Raw genomic sequence first — 12,116 nt, forward strand, 5'->3', positions numbered from 1 at the left:
TGCTTTTTCACAGTACCTGCCATTTCTCAGTACTTCTCTGTTAAAGTTACGGTCACCAGGGGTAAACGAGACTGGGTATGTTGCGCTCTTGCTTGTACCACATAAACAGGGAAGAGGAGCCGCCGCCGTTCATTTAGGACACATGCCTAATAACAGATGTCGCTGTCGCACACGTGCGCACATGTGCAGCACTTCCGCACGTCTGCACACTGTGCAGCGTTTGGCCGGCCCTGTATTAGACGATGTAAGACGTATGGCGTCAGATAGTAAAACCTAGAAAATTTGTCCCTGATGGCGCATAGTAATATAAATTACATCAAATTTTTTACTGTGGGCATCTACAACTGTTCAATTACACCACATCTACGCGGATATATATATTTGATTATTAATTTATATCAATTACTTCGTCTAGGTGATCACGGTGGACCTCATGTTGTCAAGACGATGTTATGCCTCCGATTACCTTATTTTAAATAGGACTACCGACACCTCGTCGCAGACAAGGAATGCTGGGTTATCTAATGGTTGAAATGAATTATGAAATAAATAGTAGCTCTGAAGATTTGGCCCTAAAGATGCGAAAATACGAGGGCGGTTCAGAAAGTAACCTCCGATTGGTCACAGTGCGGGTTGTGGGGGGAGTAGCGACGCCATCTGTGCGTTCACGCATTCAACAGGTCAGTCGGCATCAAGCCGTGGTCGAGTGAACGTCGTACCTGCGCTAGTTTAGTTTTTGTGGCAGTTTGAAATGTATGCTGCAATAGAAAACCCCGCCAAATGTGAAGTGCGTGCTGTCATAAGGTTTTTTACAGCCAAAGGATATTCTGCAGCAGCTATTCATCGTGAGCTTTGTGCCGTGTACGGACCAAGAGTTATGAGTGAAGGAGTTGTCCGTGAATGGGTACGTTTATTTAAAAGTGGACGAGAAAACGTTCATGATGAAGAGAGGAGTGGTAGACCATCATTGGTGACTGACGAACTCGTTCAGACAGTTGATGCAAAAGTTCGTGAAAATCGACGTTTCTCAATGTCGGAGTTGTCTACTGGTTTTCCAAAGATTTCTAAGACTCTCTTGTACGAGATAGTGACAGCAAGATTGGGTTACCGTAAGTTCTGTGCACGATGGGTGCCCAAAATTCTTACCGACCACAACAAAACTCAAAGAATGGCCTCTGCATTAGACTTTCTGTCACGTTATGAGGACGAAGGAGAACCATTGATAAACAGAATCGTGACCGGTGACGAAACCTGGATTAAGTACGTGAACCCTGAGACAAAAGAACAATCAAAGATGTGGGCACATTCAAATTCGCCTACCAAACCAAGAAAAGTCTCGCAAGATTTTTCTGCCAGAAAACGGATGGCAACGGTGTTTTGGGATGCCAAAGGGGTGTTGTTGGTTGAATTCATGGAACGTGGTACGACCATTAATCAAGACGTGTACTGTGAAACAATAAAAAAGTTACGACGGGCTATACAGAACAAAGGCCGTGGTATGCTGACTTCCGGTATCGTTTTTTTGCACGATAACGCCCGTCCTCACTCTGCTCGCAGAACAACGGCCCTTCTTGAGTCCTTCAAGTGGGACGTTATCAACCATCCACCTTACAGCCCAGACCTGGCGCCAAGTGATTATCACCTCTTCATGCATTTGAAGAAATGGCTCGGGTCACAGCGGTTTGATGACGACGAAGAGCTCAAAGATGCGGTCACAGGCTGGCTCCAGGCACAAGCGGGTGATTTTTATGCAGAAGGAATTTCAAAGCTTGTGAAGAGATACGATAAGTGCCTCAATCGCTATGGAGACTATGTAGAAAAATAGTGCAAAGATGTAGTTGTAAGATGTATATATTAAAATATTTTTGTTTAACTTGGTGTATTTTTTTAAATCAACCGGAGGTTACTTTCTGAACGGCCCTCGTAGTTAGGTCATAAATAAAGATTTATCATACACATGATGCGGTCGTGAACTGTGCCGCACAGTGCTCTCGCTTATGCTGCATCAACAGTCAGCATGGACGTCGCGAACGTTTTGTAGAACGCATCCACGTACCAGAAGTGAAATTAAACGCTTATAGGACTCAATTTATAGCTGCTGGACGCAGCGAGAAAGGTGCCGAGGGAAAAGCAGGCAGCGTGATCCAGGCACACAGTCATATAATACGAGGTCAGTTCAAAAAATTCCGTAATATTCGTCATTTCGCGCCAATGGTGTGCTAGAGCGAAGTGCGGTCGGCATCCCTGCACGCGGCTGCCCTTTATGAGTAAATGCCGGAAGTTTCATTGTTGTATGTAGGTCAGTTATAGTTCAGTGCCGTATTGAGTAGAACGTCGTGTCGCACAGTTTGCAAATTTCGAGATGGCAGAGATAGAGAAGCAACGCGTCTGCATTCAATTTTGTGTGAAACTCACGAAAACCATTAGAGAGAGACACACCAAATGATGCGGAAAGCATACGGTGGTGAGTACTTCAGCCGTACTCGTTGTTACGAATGGTTCACACGGTTTAAAAATGGCCGTACTGGCGTTACAGATGATCCTCCTCCAGGACGCCCTTCGACGTTTACCGACGACGCTCACGTCAGGAACTTCAACGGAATTGCCAGAAGAACGCAACATTTCAGTTGGATCATGTCATGAAATCCTGACTCAGCATTTTGGAATGTATCGTGTTGCCGCCAAGTTCGTCCCACAGCTCATGAATAAGGAGTAGAAAGCTCTTCGCCTCGCCGTCTGTGAAGAGCTTTTGGATCACGCAAATGAGAACGAGATGTTAAAAAATGATTCAAATGGCTCTGAGCACTATGGGACTTAACATCTATGGTCATCAGTCCCCTAGAACTTAGAACTACTTAAACCTAACTAACCTAAGGACATCACACACATCCATGCCCGAGGCAGGATTCGAACCTGCGACCGTAGCAGTCGCGCGGCTCCGGACTGAGCACCTAGAACCGCTAGACCACCGCGGCCGGCGAGGTGTTCCTTAAGAGAATCACAACTGGTGATGAGACAAGGGTCTACTGTTATGAAATGGAGACCAAGGTTTAATCTTCACAATGGGTCGGCAAAGGTTCTCCATGAAACTTCCTGGAAGATTAAAACTGTGTGCCGGACCGAGGCTCGAACTCGGGAACTTTGCCTTTCGCGGGCAAGTGGTCTACCATCTGAGCAGATTCGCAGGAGAGCTTCTGTAATGTTTGGAAGGTAGGAGACGAGGTACTGTCAGAAGAAAAGCTGTGAGGACGGGGCGTGAGTCGTGCTTGGGTAGCTCAAATGGTAGAGCAGTTGTCCGCGAAAGGCAAAGGTCCCGAGTTCGACTCTCGGTCCGGCACACCGTTTTAATCTGCCAGGAAGTTTCATATCAGCGCACACTCCGCTACAGAGTGAAATTCTCATTCTGGTAACATTCCCCAGGCTGTGGCTAAGCCATGCCTGCGAAATATCCTTTCTTTCAGGAGTGCTAGTTCTGCAGGTTCGCAGGAGAGCTTCTGTGAAGTTTGGAAGTTAGGAGATGAGGAACTGGCAGAAGTAAAGCTGTGAGGACGGTTCAGATGGTAGAGCACTTGCCCGCGAAAGGCAAATGTCCCGAGTTCGAACCGCGGTTCGGCACGCCGTTTTAATCTGCCAGGAAGTTTCATATCAGCGCACACTCCGTTGCAGAGTGAAAATCTCATTCTGGAAGGATCTCCATGTCCAAAAAACAGCTCGTCAGGTAAGGTCAAATGTCAAAGCCATGAAAGAGGGTGTTTGTTTTAACTGTTATTCTGTAGCTCGATGAGACTGGTAGTGCCACACAGTCATCAAGAGCTGCGTACTTCGAGGCGAGGGTTAATCGAGTCCTCGTAGGTATTCCACTGACCAGGAGTATTACGGCCAAATGGAAAGCTGTCGACGCAGTGTTTGCCAGCAGATGGGGACCGCACGCACTGCCGGCTCCCCGCCTGATGAGACCAGCTGGCGCTGACCACGCGGCGCTGCGACAGCGGGCGGCGGCTGCCGCCGCACGCACCCGCCGCGGCTTTCAGCGGTTCCATTTCGGAACTGTCGATTGCAGAGAGCCCGCCGCCGGCGATCGCAGACACCGCCCCCACGATCGCCGCCCCACCATCCCAGTGGGGGCTGACCCCTGGGGGCGGCCGGCGATTGCAAAAGCGACCGGACTGGCAGACCCATCTCGCGCTCGGCAAAGCCGTTAAACGGCTGCTGGTTGCACCGTGGCGTGTTGTGCTGCGTAGGCGTGTGTGCCACACACACATACACACACACACACACACACAGCACCGCGGGCCGGTTAGCAGAGCGGCGGTTTGTTTGGACGCGGCGCTCATAGCCGCTCGCCAATTGTCTCGCTCCACTACCTAACAGCGCCGAACACTTTGAGCTCTTCAATTAGTGCGGTGCGTGCGTGCAATCAGATGAAAGCGAGTCAGACAGAAATTCTGTATGGAAAAAGAAATACCGCGTTGTGTTGATGGCACAAAGAGCGAGGAAATTAATAACCAAAATGAAAAAAAAAAAAAAATTCTGTGTGAGCAGTTCGGATCGCTGCCGCAGATTTTTTTGTGAAAACAGCGCGGTAAAATCATAACAAATTATTCGTATTACTATGTATAAGGAGCGATCAAAAACTTTCCGTTTGAGTGTGTTGGCTGCAGCGTGTATGCAAAGTAGTGCGATTCCCATGAGGATGTACAGGGTGAACCATCGATCATGACCGGGCCAAATATCTCACGAAATAAGCGTCAAACGAAAAATCTACAAAGAACGAAAGTCGTCTAGCTTGAAGGGGGAAACCAGATAGCGCTATGGATGGCCCGCTAGATGGCGCTGCCATAGGTCAAACAGATATCAATAGCGTTGTTTTAAATAGGAACCCCCATCTTTATTACATATCCGTGTAGTACGTAAAGAAATATGAATGTTTTAGTTGGACCCCTTTTTTCGCTGTAATAGTCACAAACATATGGCTGTCAATTTTAGACGAACAGTTGGTAACAGGTACGTTTTTTAAATTAAAGTGCAGAATGTAGGTACGTCTGAACATTTTATTCCGGTTGTTCCAATGTGATACATTTGCCTGTGTGAACTTATCATTTCTGGCAACGCATGCTGTTACAGCGTGATTACCTGTAAATACCACATTTATGCAATAAATGCTCAAAATGATGTCCGCCAACCTTAATGCATTTGGCGATACGTGTGACGACATTCCTCTCTACAGCGAGTAGTTCGCCTTTAGTAATGTACGCACATGCATTAACAATGCGCTGACGCATGTTGTCAGGCGGTGTCGGTGGATCACGATAACAGATATCCTTCAACTTTGCCCACAGAAAGAAATCCGGGGGCGTCAGAGCCGGTGAACGTGCGGGCCATGGTATGGTGCTTCGACGACCAATCCACCTGTCATGAAATATGCTATTCAATACCGTTTCAACCGCACGCGAGCTACGTGCCGCACATCCATCATGCTGGAAGTACATCGCCATTCTGTCATGCAGTGAAAGATCTTATAGTAACATCGAACATTACGTAGGAAATCAGCATACATTGCACCACGTAGATTGTCATCGATAAAATGCGGACCAATTATCCTTCCTCCCATAATGCCGATTCATACATTAACCAGCCAAGGTGGCTAATGTTCCACTTGTCGGAGCCATCGTGGATTTTCCGTTGCCCAATAGTGCATATTATGCCGTTTTACGTTACCGCTGTTGGTGAACGACGCTTCGTCGCTAAACAGAACGCGTGCAAAAAATCTGTCATCGTCCCGTAATTTCTCTTGTGCCCAGTGGCATAACTGTACACGACGTTCAAAGTCGTCGCCATGCAATTCCTGGTGCATAGAAGTATGGTACAGGTGCAATCGATGTAGATGTAGCATTCTCAACACCGACGTTTTTGAGATTCCCTATTCTCGCGCAATTTGACTGCTACTGATGTGCGGATTAGCCGCGACCGGAGACTTGGATTATGTCGTCCAGAATACCGAGCACCATACATATCACGCGCCCGTTGGGCATTTTGATCACAATAGCCATACATCAACATGATATCGACATTTGCCGCAATTGGTAAACGGTCCATATTAACACGAATAATGTGTCACGAAGCAAATACCATCCGTACTGGCGGAATGTTACGTGATACCACGTACTTATACGTTTGTGACTATTACAGTGCCATCTATCACAAAGCGAAAAAAGTGGTCCAACTAAAAGATTCACATTTCTTTACGTTCTACACGAATATGTAATAAAAATGTGGGTTCCTATTAAAAAAAAACGCAGTTGATATCCGTTTGACCTGCGGCAGCACGATCTAGCGGACCAACGATAGCGCCATCTGGTTTCCCCCTTCAAGCTACACGAGTTTCGTTCTTTGTACTTTTTTCGTTTGATGCTTATTTCGTGAGATATTTGGCCCGGTCACTATCAATGGACCACCCTGTATAAGCGCCGACATGTAGCCAAGGAATTAGTGTGGCTTTCGTGATTCTCCCAAAAGCGTGTGGCAAATGCGGAAACATGAACTGTGGCGACGTTATTACCAAATGCATTACAAAGAGGACTAACGTGCTGTTAATCTTTTCTTTTCTGAACTACACTGAGGTAAAGAAATTCATGGGGTAGCGTACTGCACGTTTACAGATGGCGAGAGTATCGCTGCAGAACGTATGAAAGGGCAGTGCGTTGACTGAACTGTCAACTGTACGCAGGTGATCCATGTGAGAAGGCTTCCGACGTGATTATGGCCGCACGACGGGAAGTAACAGGCTCTGAACGCTGAATGGTAGTTGGGGTTAGTCGCTTGGGACATTCCGTTTCAGAAGTTGTTAGCCAATTCAACAGTCCGAGATGTGTCAAGAGTGTACCGAGAATACCAAATTTCAGATACTGCCTCTCACCATGGACAACGCAGTGGCCGGCGGCCTTCATTTAACGACCGAGGTGGCATAAAGTTCCCCTACTAACGGGCAAGCAGCTCTGCATGAAATAACCGCAGAAATCAATGTGGGATGTACGAAGAACGTGTCAGTCAGGACAGTCAGGCGAAATTTGGCTTTATGGAGTTATGGCGGCAGACTGCCGACGCGCGTGCCTTTGCTAACACCACGACATCGCCTGCACCACACGTTCTGGGCTCGTAACCATATCAGTTGCATTCTACGAGGGCAGTTCAATAAGTAATGCAACACATTTTTTTTTCTGAAACAGGGGTTGTTTTATTCAGCATTGAAATACACCAGGTTATTCCCCAATCTTTTAGCCACACAACACTGTTTTTCAACGTAATCTCCATTCAATGCTACGGCCTTACGCCACCTTGAAATGAGGGCCTGTATGCCTGCACGGTACCATTCCACTGGTCGATGTCGGAGCCAACGTCGTACTGCATCAATAACTTCTTCATCATCCGCGTAGTGCGTCCCACGGATTGCGTCCTTCATTCGGCCAAACATATGGAAATTCGACGGTGCGAGATCGGGGCTGTAGGGTGCATGAGGAAGAACAGTCCACTGAAGTTCTGTGAGCTCCTCTCGGGTGCGAAGACTTGTGTGAGGTCTTGCGTTGTCATGAAGAAGGAGAAGTTCGTTCTGATTTTTGTGCCTACGAACACGCTGAAGTCGTTTCTTCAATTTCTGAAGAGTAGCACAATACACTTCAGAGTTGATCGTTTGACCATGGGGAAGGACGTCGAACAGAATAACCCCTTCAGCGTCCCAGAAGACTGTAACCATGACTTTACCGGCTGAGGGTATGGCTTTAAACTTTTTCTTGGTAGGGGAGTGGGTGTGCCGCCACTCCATTGATTGCCGTTTTGTTTCAGGTTCGAGGTGATGAACCCATGTTTCATCGCCTGTAACAATCTTTGACAAGAAATTGTCACCCTCAGCCACATGACGAGCAAGCAATTCCGCACAGATGGTTCTCCTTTGCTCTTTATGGTGTTCGGTTAGACAACGAGGGACCCAGCGGGAACAAACCTTTGAATATCCCAACTGGTGAACAATTGTGACAGCACTACCAACAGAGATGTCAAGTTGAGCACTGAGTTGTTTGATGGTGATCCGTCGATCATCTCGAACGAGTGTGTTCGCACGCTCCGCCATTGCAGGAGTCACAGCTGTGCACGGCCGGCCCCCATGCGGGAGATCAGACAGTCTTGCTTGACCTTGCGGCGATGATGACACACGCTTTGCCCAACGACTCACCGTGCTTTTGTCCACTGCCAGATCACCGTAGACATTCTGCAAGCGCCTGTGAATATCTGAGATGCCCTGGTTTTCCGCCAAAAGAAACTCGATCACTGCCCGTTGTTTGCAACGCACATCCGTTACAGACGCCATTTTAACAGCTCCGTACAGCGCTGCCACCTGTCGGAAGTCAATGAAACTATACGAGACGAAGCGGGAATGTTTGAAAATATTCCACAAGAAATTTCCGGTTTTTTCAACCAAAATTGGCCGAGAAAAAAAATGTGTTGCATTACTTATTGAACTGCCCTCGTAGACGACTGGAAAACCGTGGCCCGGTAAGATGAATCCCCAATTCAGTTGGTAAGAGCTGATGGTAGCTTTCGGGAGTGGTGCAGACCCCACGAGACCATGGACCCAAGTTGTCAACAACGCACTGTGCAAGCTGTTGGTTGTTCCATAATGGCGTGGGCTCGTGGAATGGGCTGGGTCTTCTGGTCCAACTGAACCGATCACTGAAAGAAAATGGTTAAGTTCGGTTACTTTGACAGCATTTGCAGCCATACATGGATTTCACGTTCCAAAACAACGATGCACCACGTCTCTGGGTCGCGACTGGTTTGAAGAACATTCTCGACAATTCGAGAGAAGGTTTTGCAACCCAGATCGCCAGACATGAATCCCATCGAACATTTATGGTAAATCGTCGAGAGGTCAGTTCGTGCACATAATCATGCACCGCGAACGCTTTCACAATTATGGACGGTTATAGAGGCAACATGACTCAATATTTCTGCAGGAGACGTCCAACGACTTGTTGAATCCATGGCACGTCAAGTTGCAACACAACGCTGGGATACTGCGAAGTATCCCGAAACTTCTCTCACAGCAGTCTACAAACAGAGGTAGGCAAGCAGAGCAGAATGATGAAAATCTATGCGGCATCACGTCTGTCGAAAACCACTGTTGTGGAATGGTACGCCAAGTTCCGTGCCGGTCTTGGTTCGACTCAAGACGCCAATCGATCTGGGAGGCCAGCCTCAACTGGGAGACTCGCCCTGTAGTCCTCATCTATACCCATGCGGATACCATTCCTTAGGATCCTTAAAAGAGCCATGAAGGGTCGATGATTCCTGTCGGACGGAGATTATGAGCAGGCAGTTAAGAACTTCTTCACGCAGAGGGGCACAGGTGTTTCACCAAACGCGTATTTTCAACCTCGTGCGTCGGTGGGAAGATTGCCTCAATACTCACGACGATTTTGCCTCATTGGCATATCGATTCTAGACTGTAAGGCCTTCGAATGGAAACTTTTTGATCGTCCGTTATAATTTGATTATTAATCTCGTTAATACAAGGGCTACACAGAGTAGTATAATTGTTACAGAACTGTTAAATCTCTAGGCCTGACGTAGCTGGCTGCTCTTTGCTTGATGGGCCGGCTACGAAATCGATCTTTTTCTCCTTTTCGGAGCCATTTACCTCTCCCACTCTCTTGACACTGGACTTTTTAAGCTTTTTTGATTCCTTTCGACGCGAACTTCTCTCTCACCTACGTTTTCTGAATTGCGAACATCATGTGAGACGGCTTGCTTCATTACTTTTCAGTTTAATATAGATTTTCATCTATATTACGGCGAATATTTTTATTTTCTCGCTTTTTCTCCTACTAATGCTCCGCAAGCTGTCCACAGTGACTCCCGAATCAGTGTCCTAGCTAAACACGCTTCCACGCTACATCAGTTCATAACTTTAAACAAATCTGAACTGTAACAGTCACGCCCGTTAGCCTACACTGGTACGATGACACCACAAGCGAAATAAATAAAGCGCGACAGACACATATAGACATGATTTACCTGTTCTGAGCTCCACCACTGTTTACGCAGTATTAGTCTTGTACCTAGCTATCCAAATCTGACCGTATTTTGTCACACAGGCAAGTCCGACAGTCGAGCGAATAGACGTTTTCACGCCTAAAGGAAAAATTGTCTTGATGTTCTGTAACTCGTATTTCATTCCTCACAAACCGATTTCGGCCTCTTAGGCTATTATCAGGTGAGTGATGATGACGTTCAGTCTACAGATATTTTGTTTATACAGATACGGAGTTCGGAGAAACCCCGTGCTCCCGCTATTTATGTGGTGGCGGAATGTAAATGCGAAGTGATTCTACTTGCATTCCAGTTTATTCAGATCTCTAGTGTAAGAACTCTAGACAATTCAGATCCACATTTCCAGGTAGTCAGAAAGGTAGATATGAGAGTAAGTCAAGAATAGGCCCCCACCTCCCAAAAACCCACCTACAGTTTTTTAAAGACTCTGACTCCCAAGTGTAAAACAGCTTGAAACATCTGGTTATTTCACAAATAGCTTAAACTATTAAACATTTGACGTTAAGCATGTAAAACCTATATGGGTTAAGACGCTGTATTGTTTTCGTCCATCACTTTATGAAGTCATATCTACTGATGTATCTGTCATACAATCATGTAAGTTTGCAGGTACGGTCAATGGCATGTGTGGATACTGTCTGATATCAGTAACAAATAGAATTAGTAGTAAAGAAGTAATAAATTAAAATGTCATGCCCGTTGCTGATTCTTTTGAGCTTCAACATCTAAAATGTAGTAGGTGTCATACTTTTTTCCCTTCATTGTTTTGTCCAGGCGGGAGGTAGTGTTAACGACAAGAAGTTCCGAAAAAGTTTGCAGTTATGTGTAAAGCTTGTTGGGGGTCACTAACTGCTATCATTGTCAGACAATGGACGAATACAGTCTGAGTAACTTACGCATGGTGAGTTACGCTTCTCAAGATATACAGGGTGTTAGGAGTGTAGGTGGCAACGGCCTTGCCGCAGCGGATACATCGGTTCCCGTCAGATCACCAAAGTTAAGCGCTGTCGGGCGTGGCCGGCACTTGGATGGGTGACCATCCCGGCCACCATTCGCTGTTGCCTCCAGGGTGCACTCAGCCTCTTGATGCCAACCGAGGAGCTGCTCGACCGAATAGTAGCGGCACCGGTCACAGAAAACCACCATAACGACCGGGGTAGCGGTGTTCTGACCACACACCCCTCCTCAGCACATCCTCACCTGAGGATACGGCGATCGGATGGTCCCGATGGGCCACTTGTGGCCTGACGACGGAGCTTTAAGGAGTGTAAGTATAGATATAGTGGTCATTGGTGCATTAATATGTACCATCTCCAGTATCTTTTTCATATTAGGTTCATTATACTGCCACCTACCGCCAGGAGTCAGCGACCTCAGCAGTCATTAGACATCGTGAGAGAGCAGAATGGGGTGCTCCGCGGAACTCACGGGCATCCAACGTGGTAGGGTGATCGGGTGTCACTTATGTCATACGTCTGTACGCGAGATTTCCACACTCCTAAACATTCCTAGGTCCACTGTTTCCGATGTGATAATGAAGTCGAAACGTGAGGGGAGACGTACAGTAGAAAAGCGCACCGGCTGACCTCGTCTGTTGACTGACAGAAACCGTCGACAGTTGAAGAGGGTCGTAATGTGTAATAGGCAGACATCTATCCGGACCATCAGACAGAAATTCCAATTAGGATCCACTGCGGGGAGCGAGAAAACTTGGATTTCATCGTCGAGCGGCTGCTCATAAGCCACACATCGCGCAGATAAATGCCAAATGACGCCTCGCTCGGTGTAAGGAGCGACTGAGCAGTTGAAAAACGTTGTGTGGAGTGATGAATCACGGTACACAATGTGGTGATCCGATGGCAGGGTGTGGGTATGGCGAATGCTCGGTGAACGTCATTTGCCAGCGTGTGTAGCGCCAAAAGTAAAATTCGGAGGCGGTGGTGTTATGGTGTGGTCGTGTTTTTCACGGAGGGGGCATGTTTTAAGCACCTTCTTCCTCCCCACTGTTGAAGAGC

At 47.1% G+C, this 12,116-nt stretch overlaps 1 pseudogene; it reads left to right on the top strand.

Moving 5' to 3' along the window:
- The first annotated feature begins 11,047 nt into the window (after positions 1-11,047).
- Positions 11,048-11,165, top strand: LOC126208332 (5S ribosomal RNA; annotated as a pseudogene).
- The last annotated feature ends 951 nt before the right edge of the window (positions 11,166-12,116 follow it).

Source organism: Schistocerca nitens, chromosome 1, assembly GCF_023898315.1.
Source record: "Schistocerca nitens isolate TAMUIC-IGC-003100 chromosome 1, iqSchNite1.1, whole genome shotgun sequence".
NCBI lineage: Eukaryota > Metazoa > Arthropoda > Insecta > Orthoptera > Acrididae > Schistocerca > Schistocerca nitens.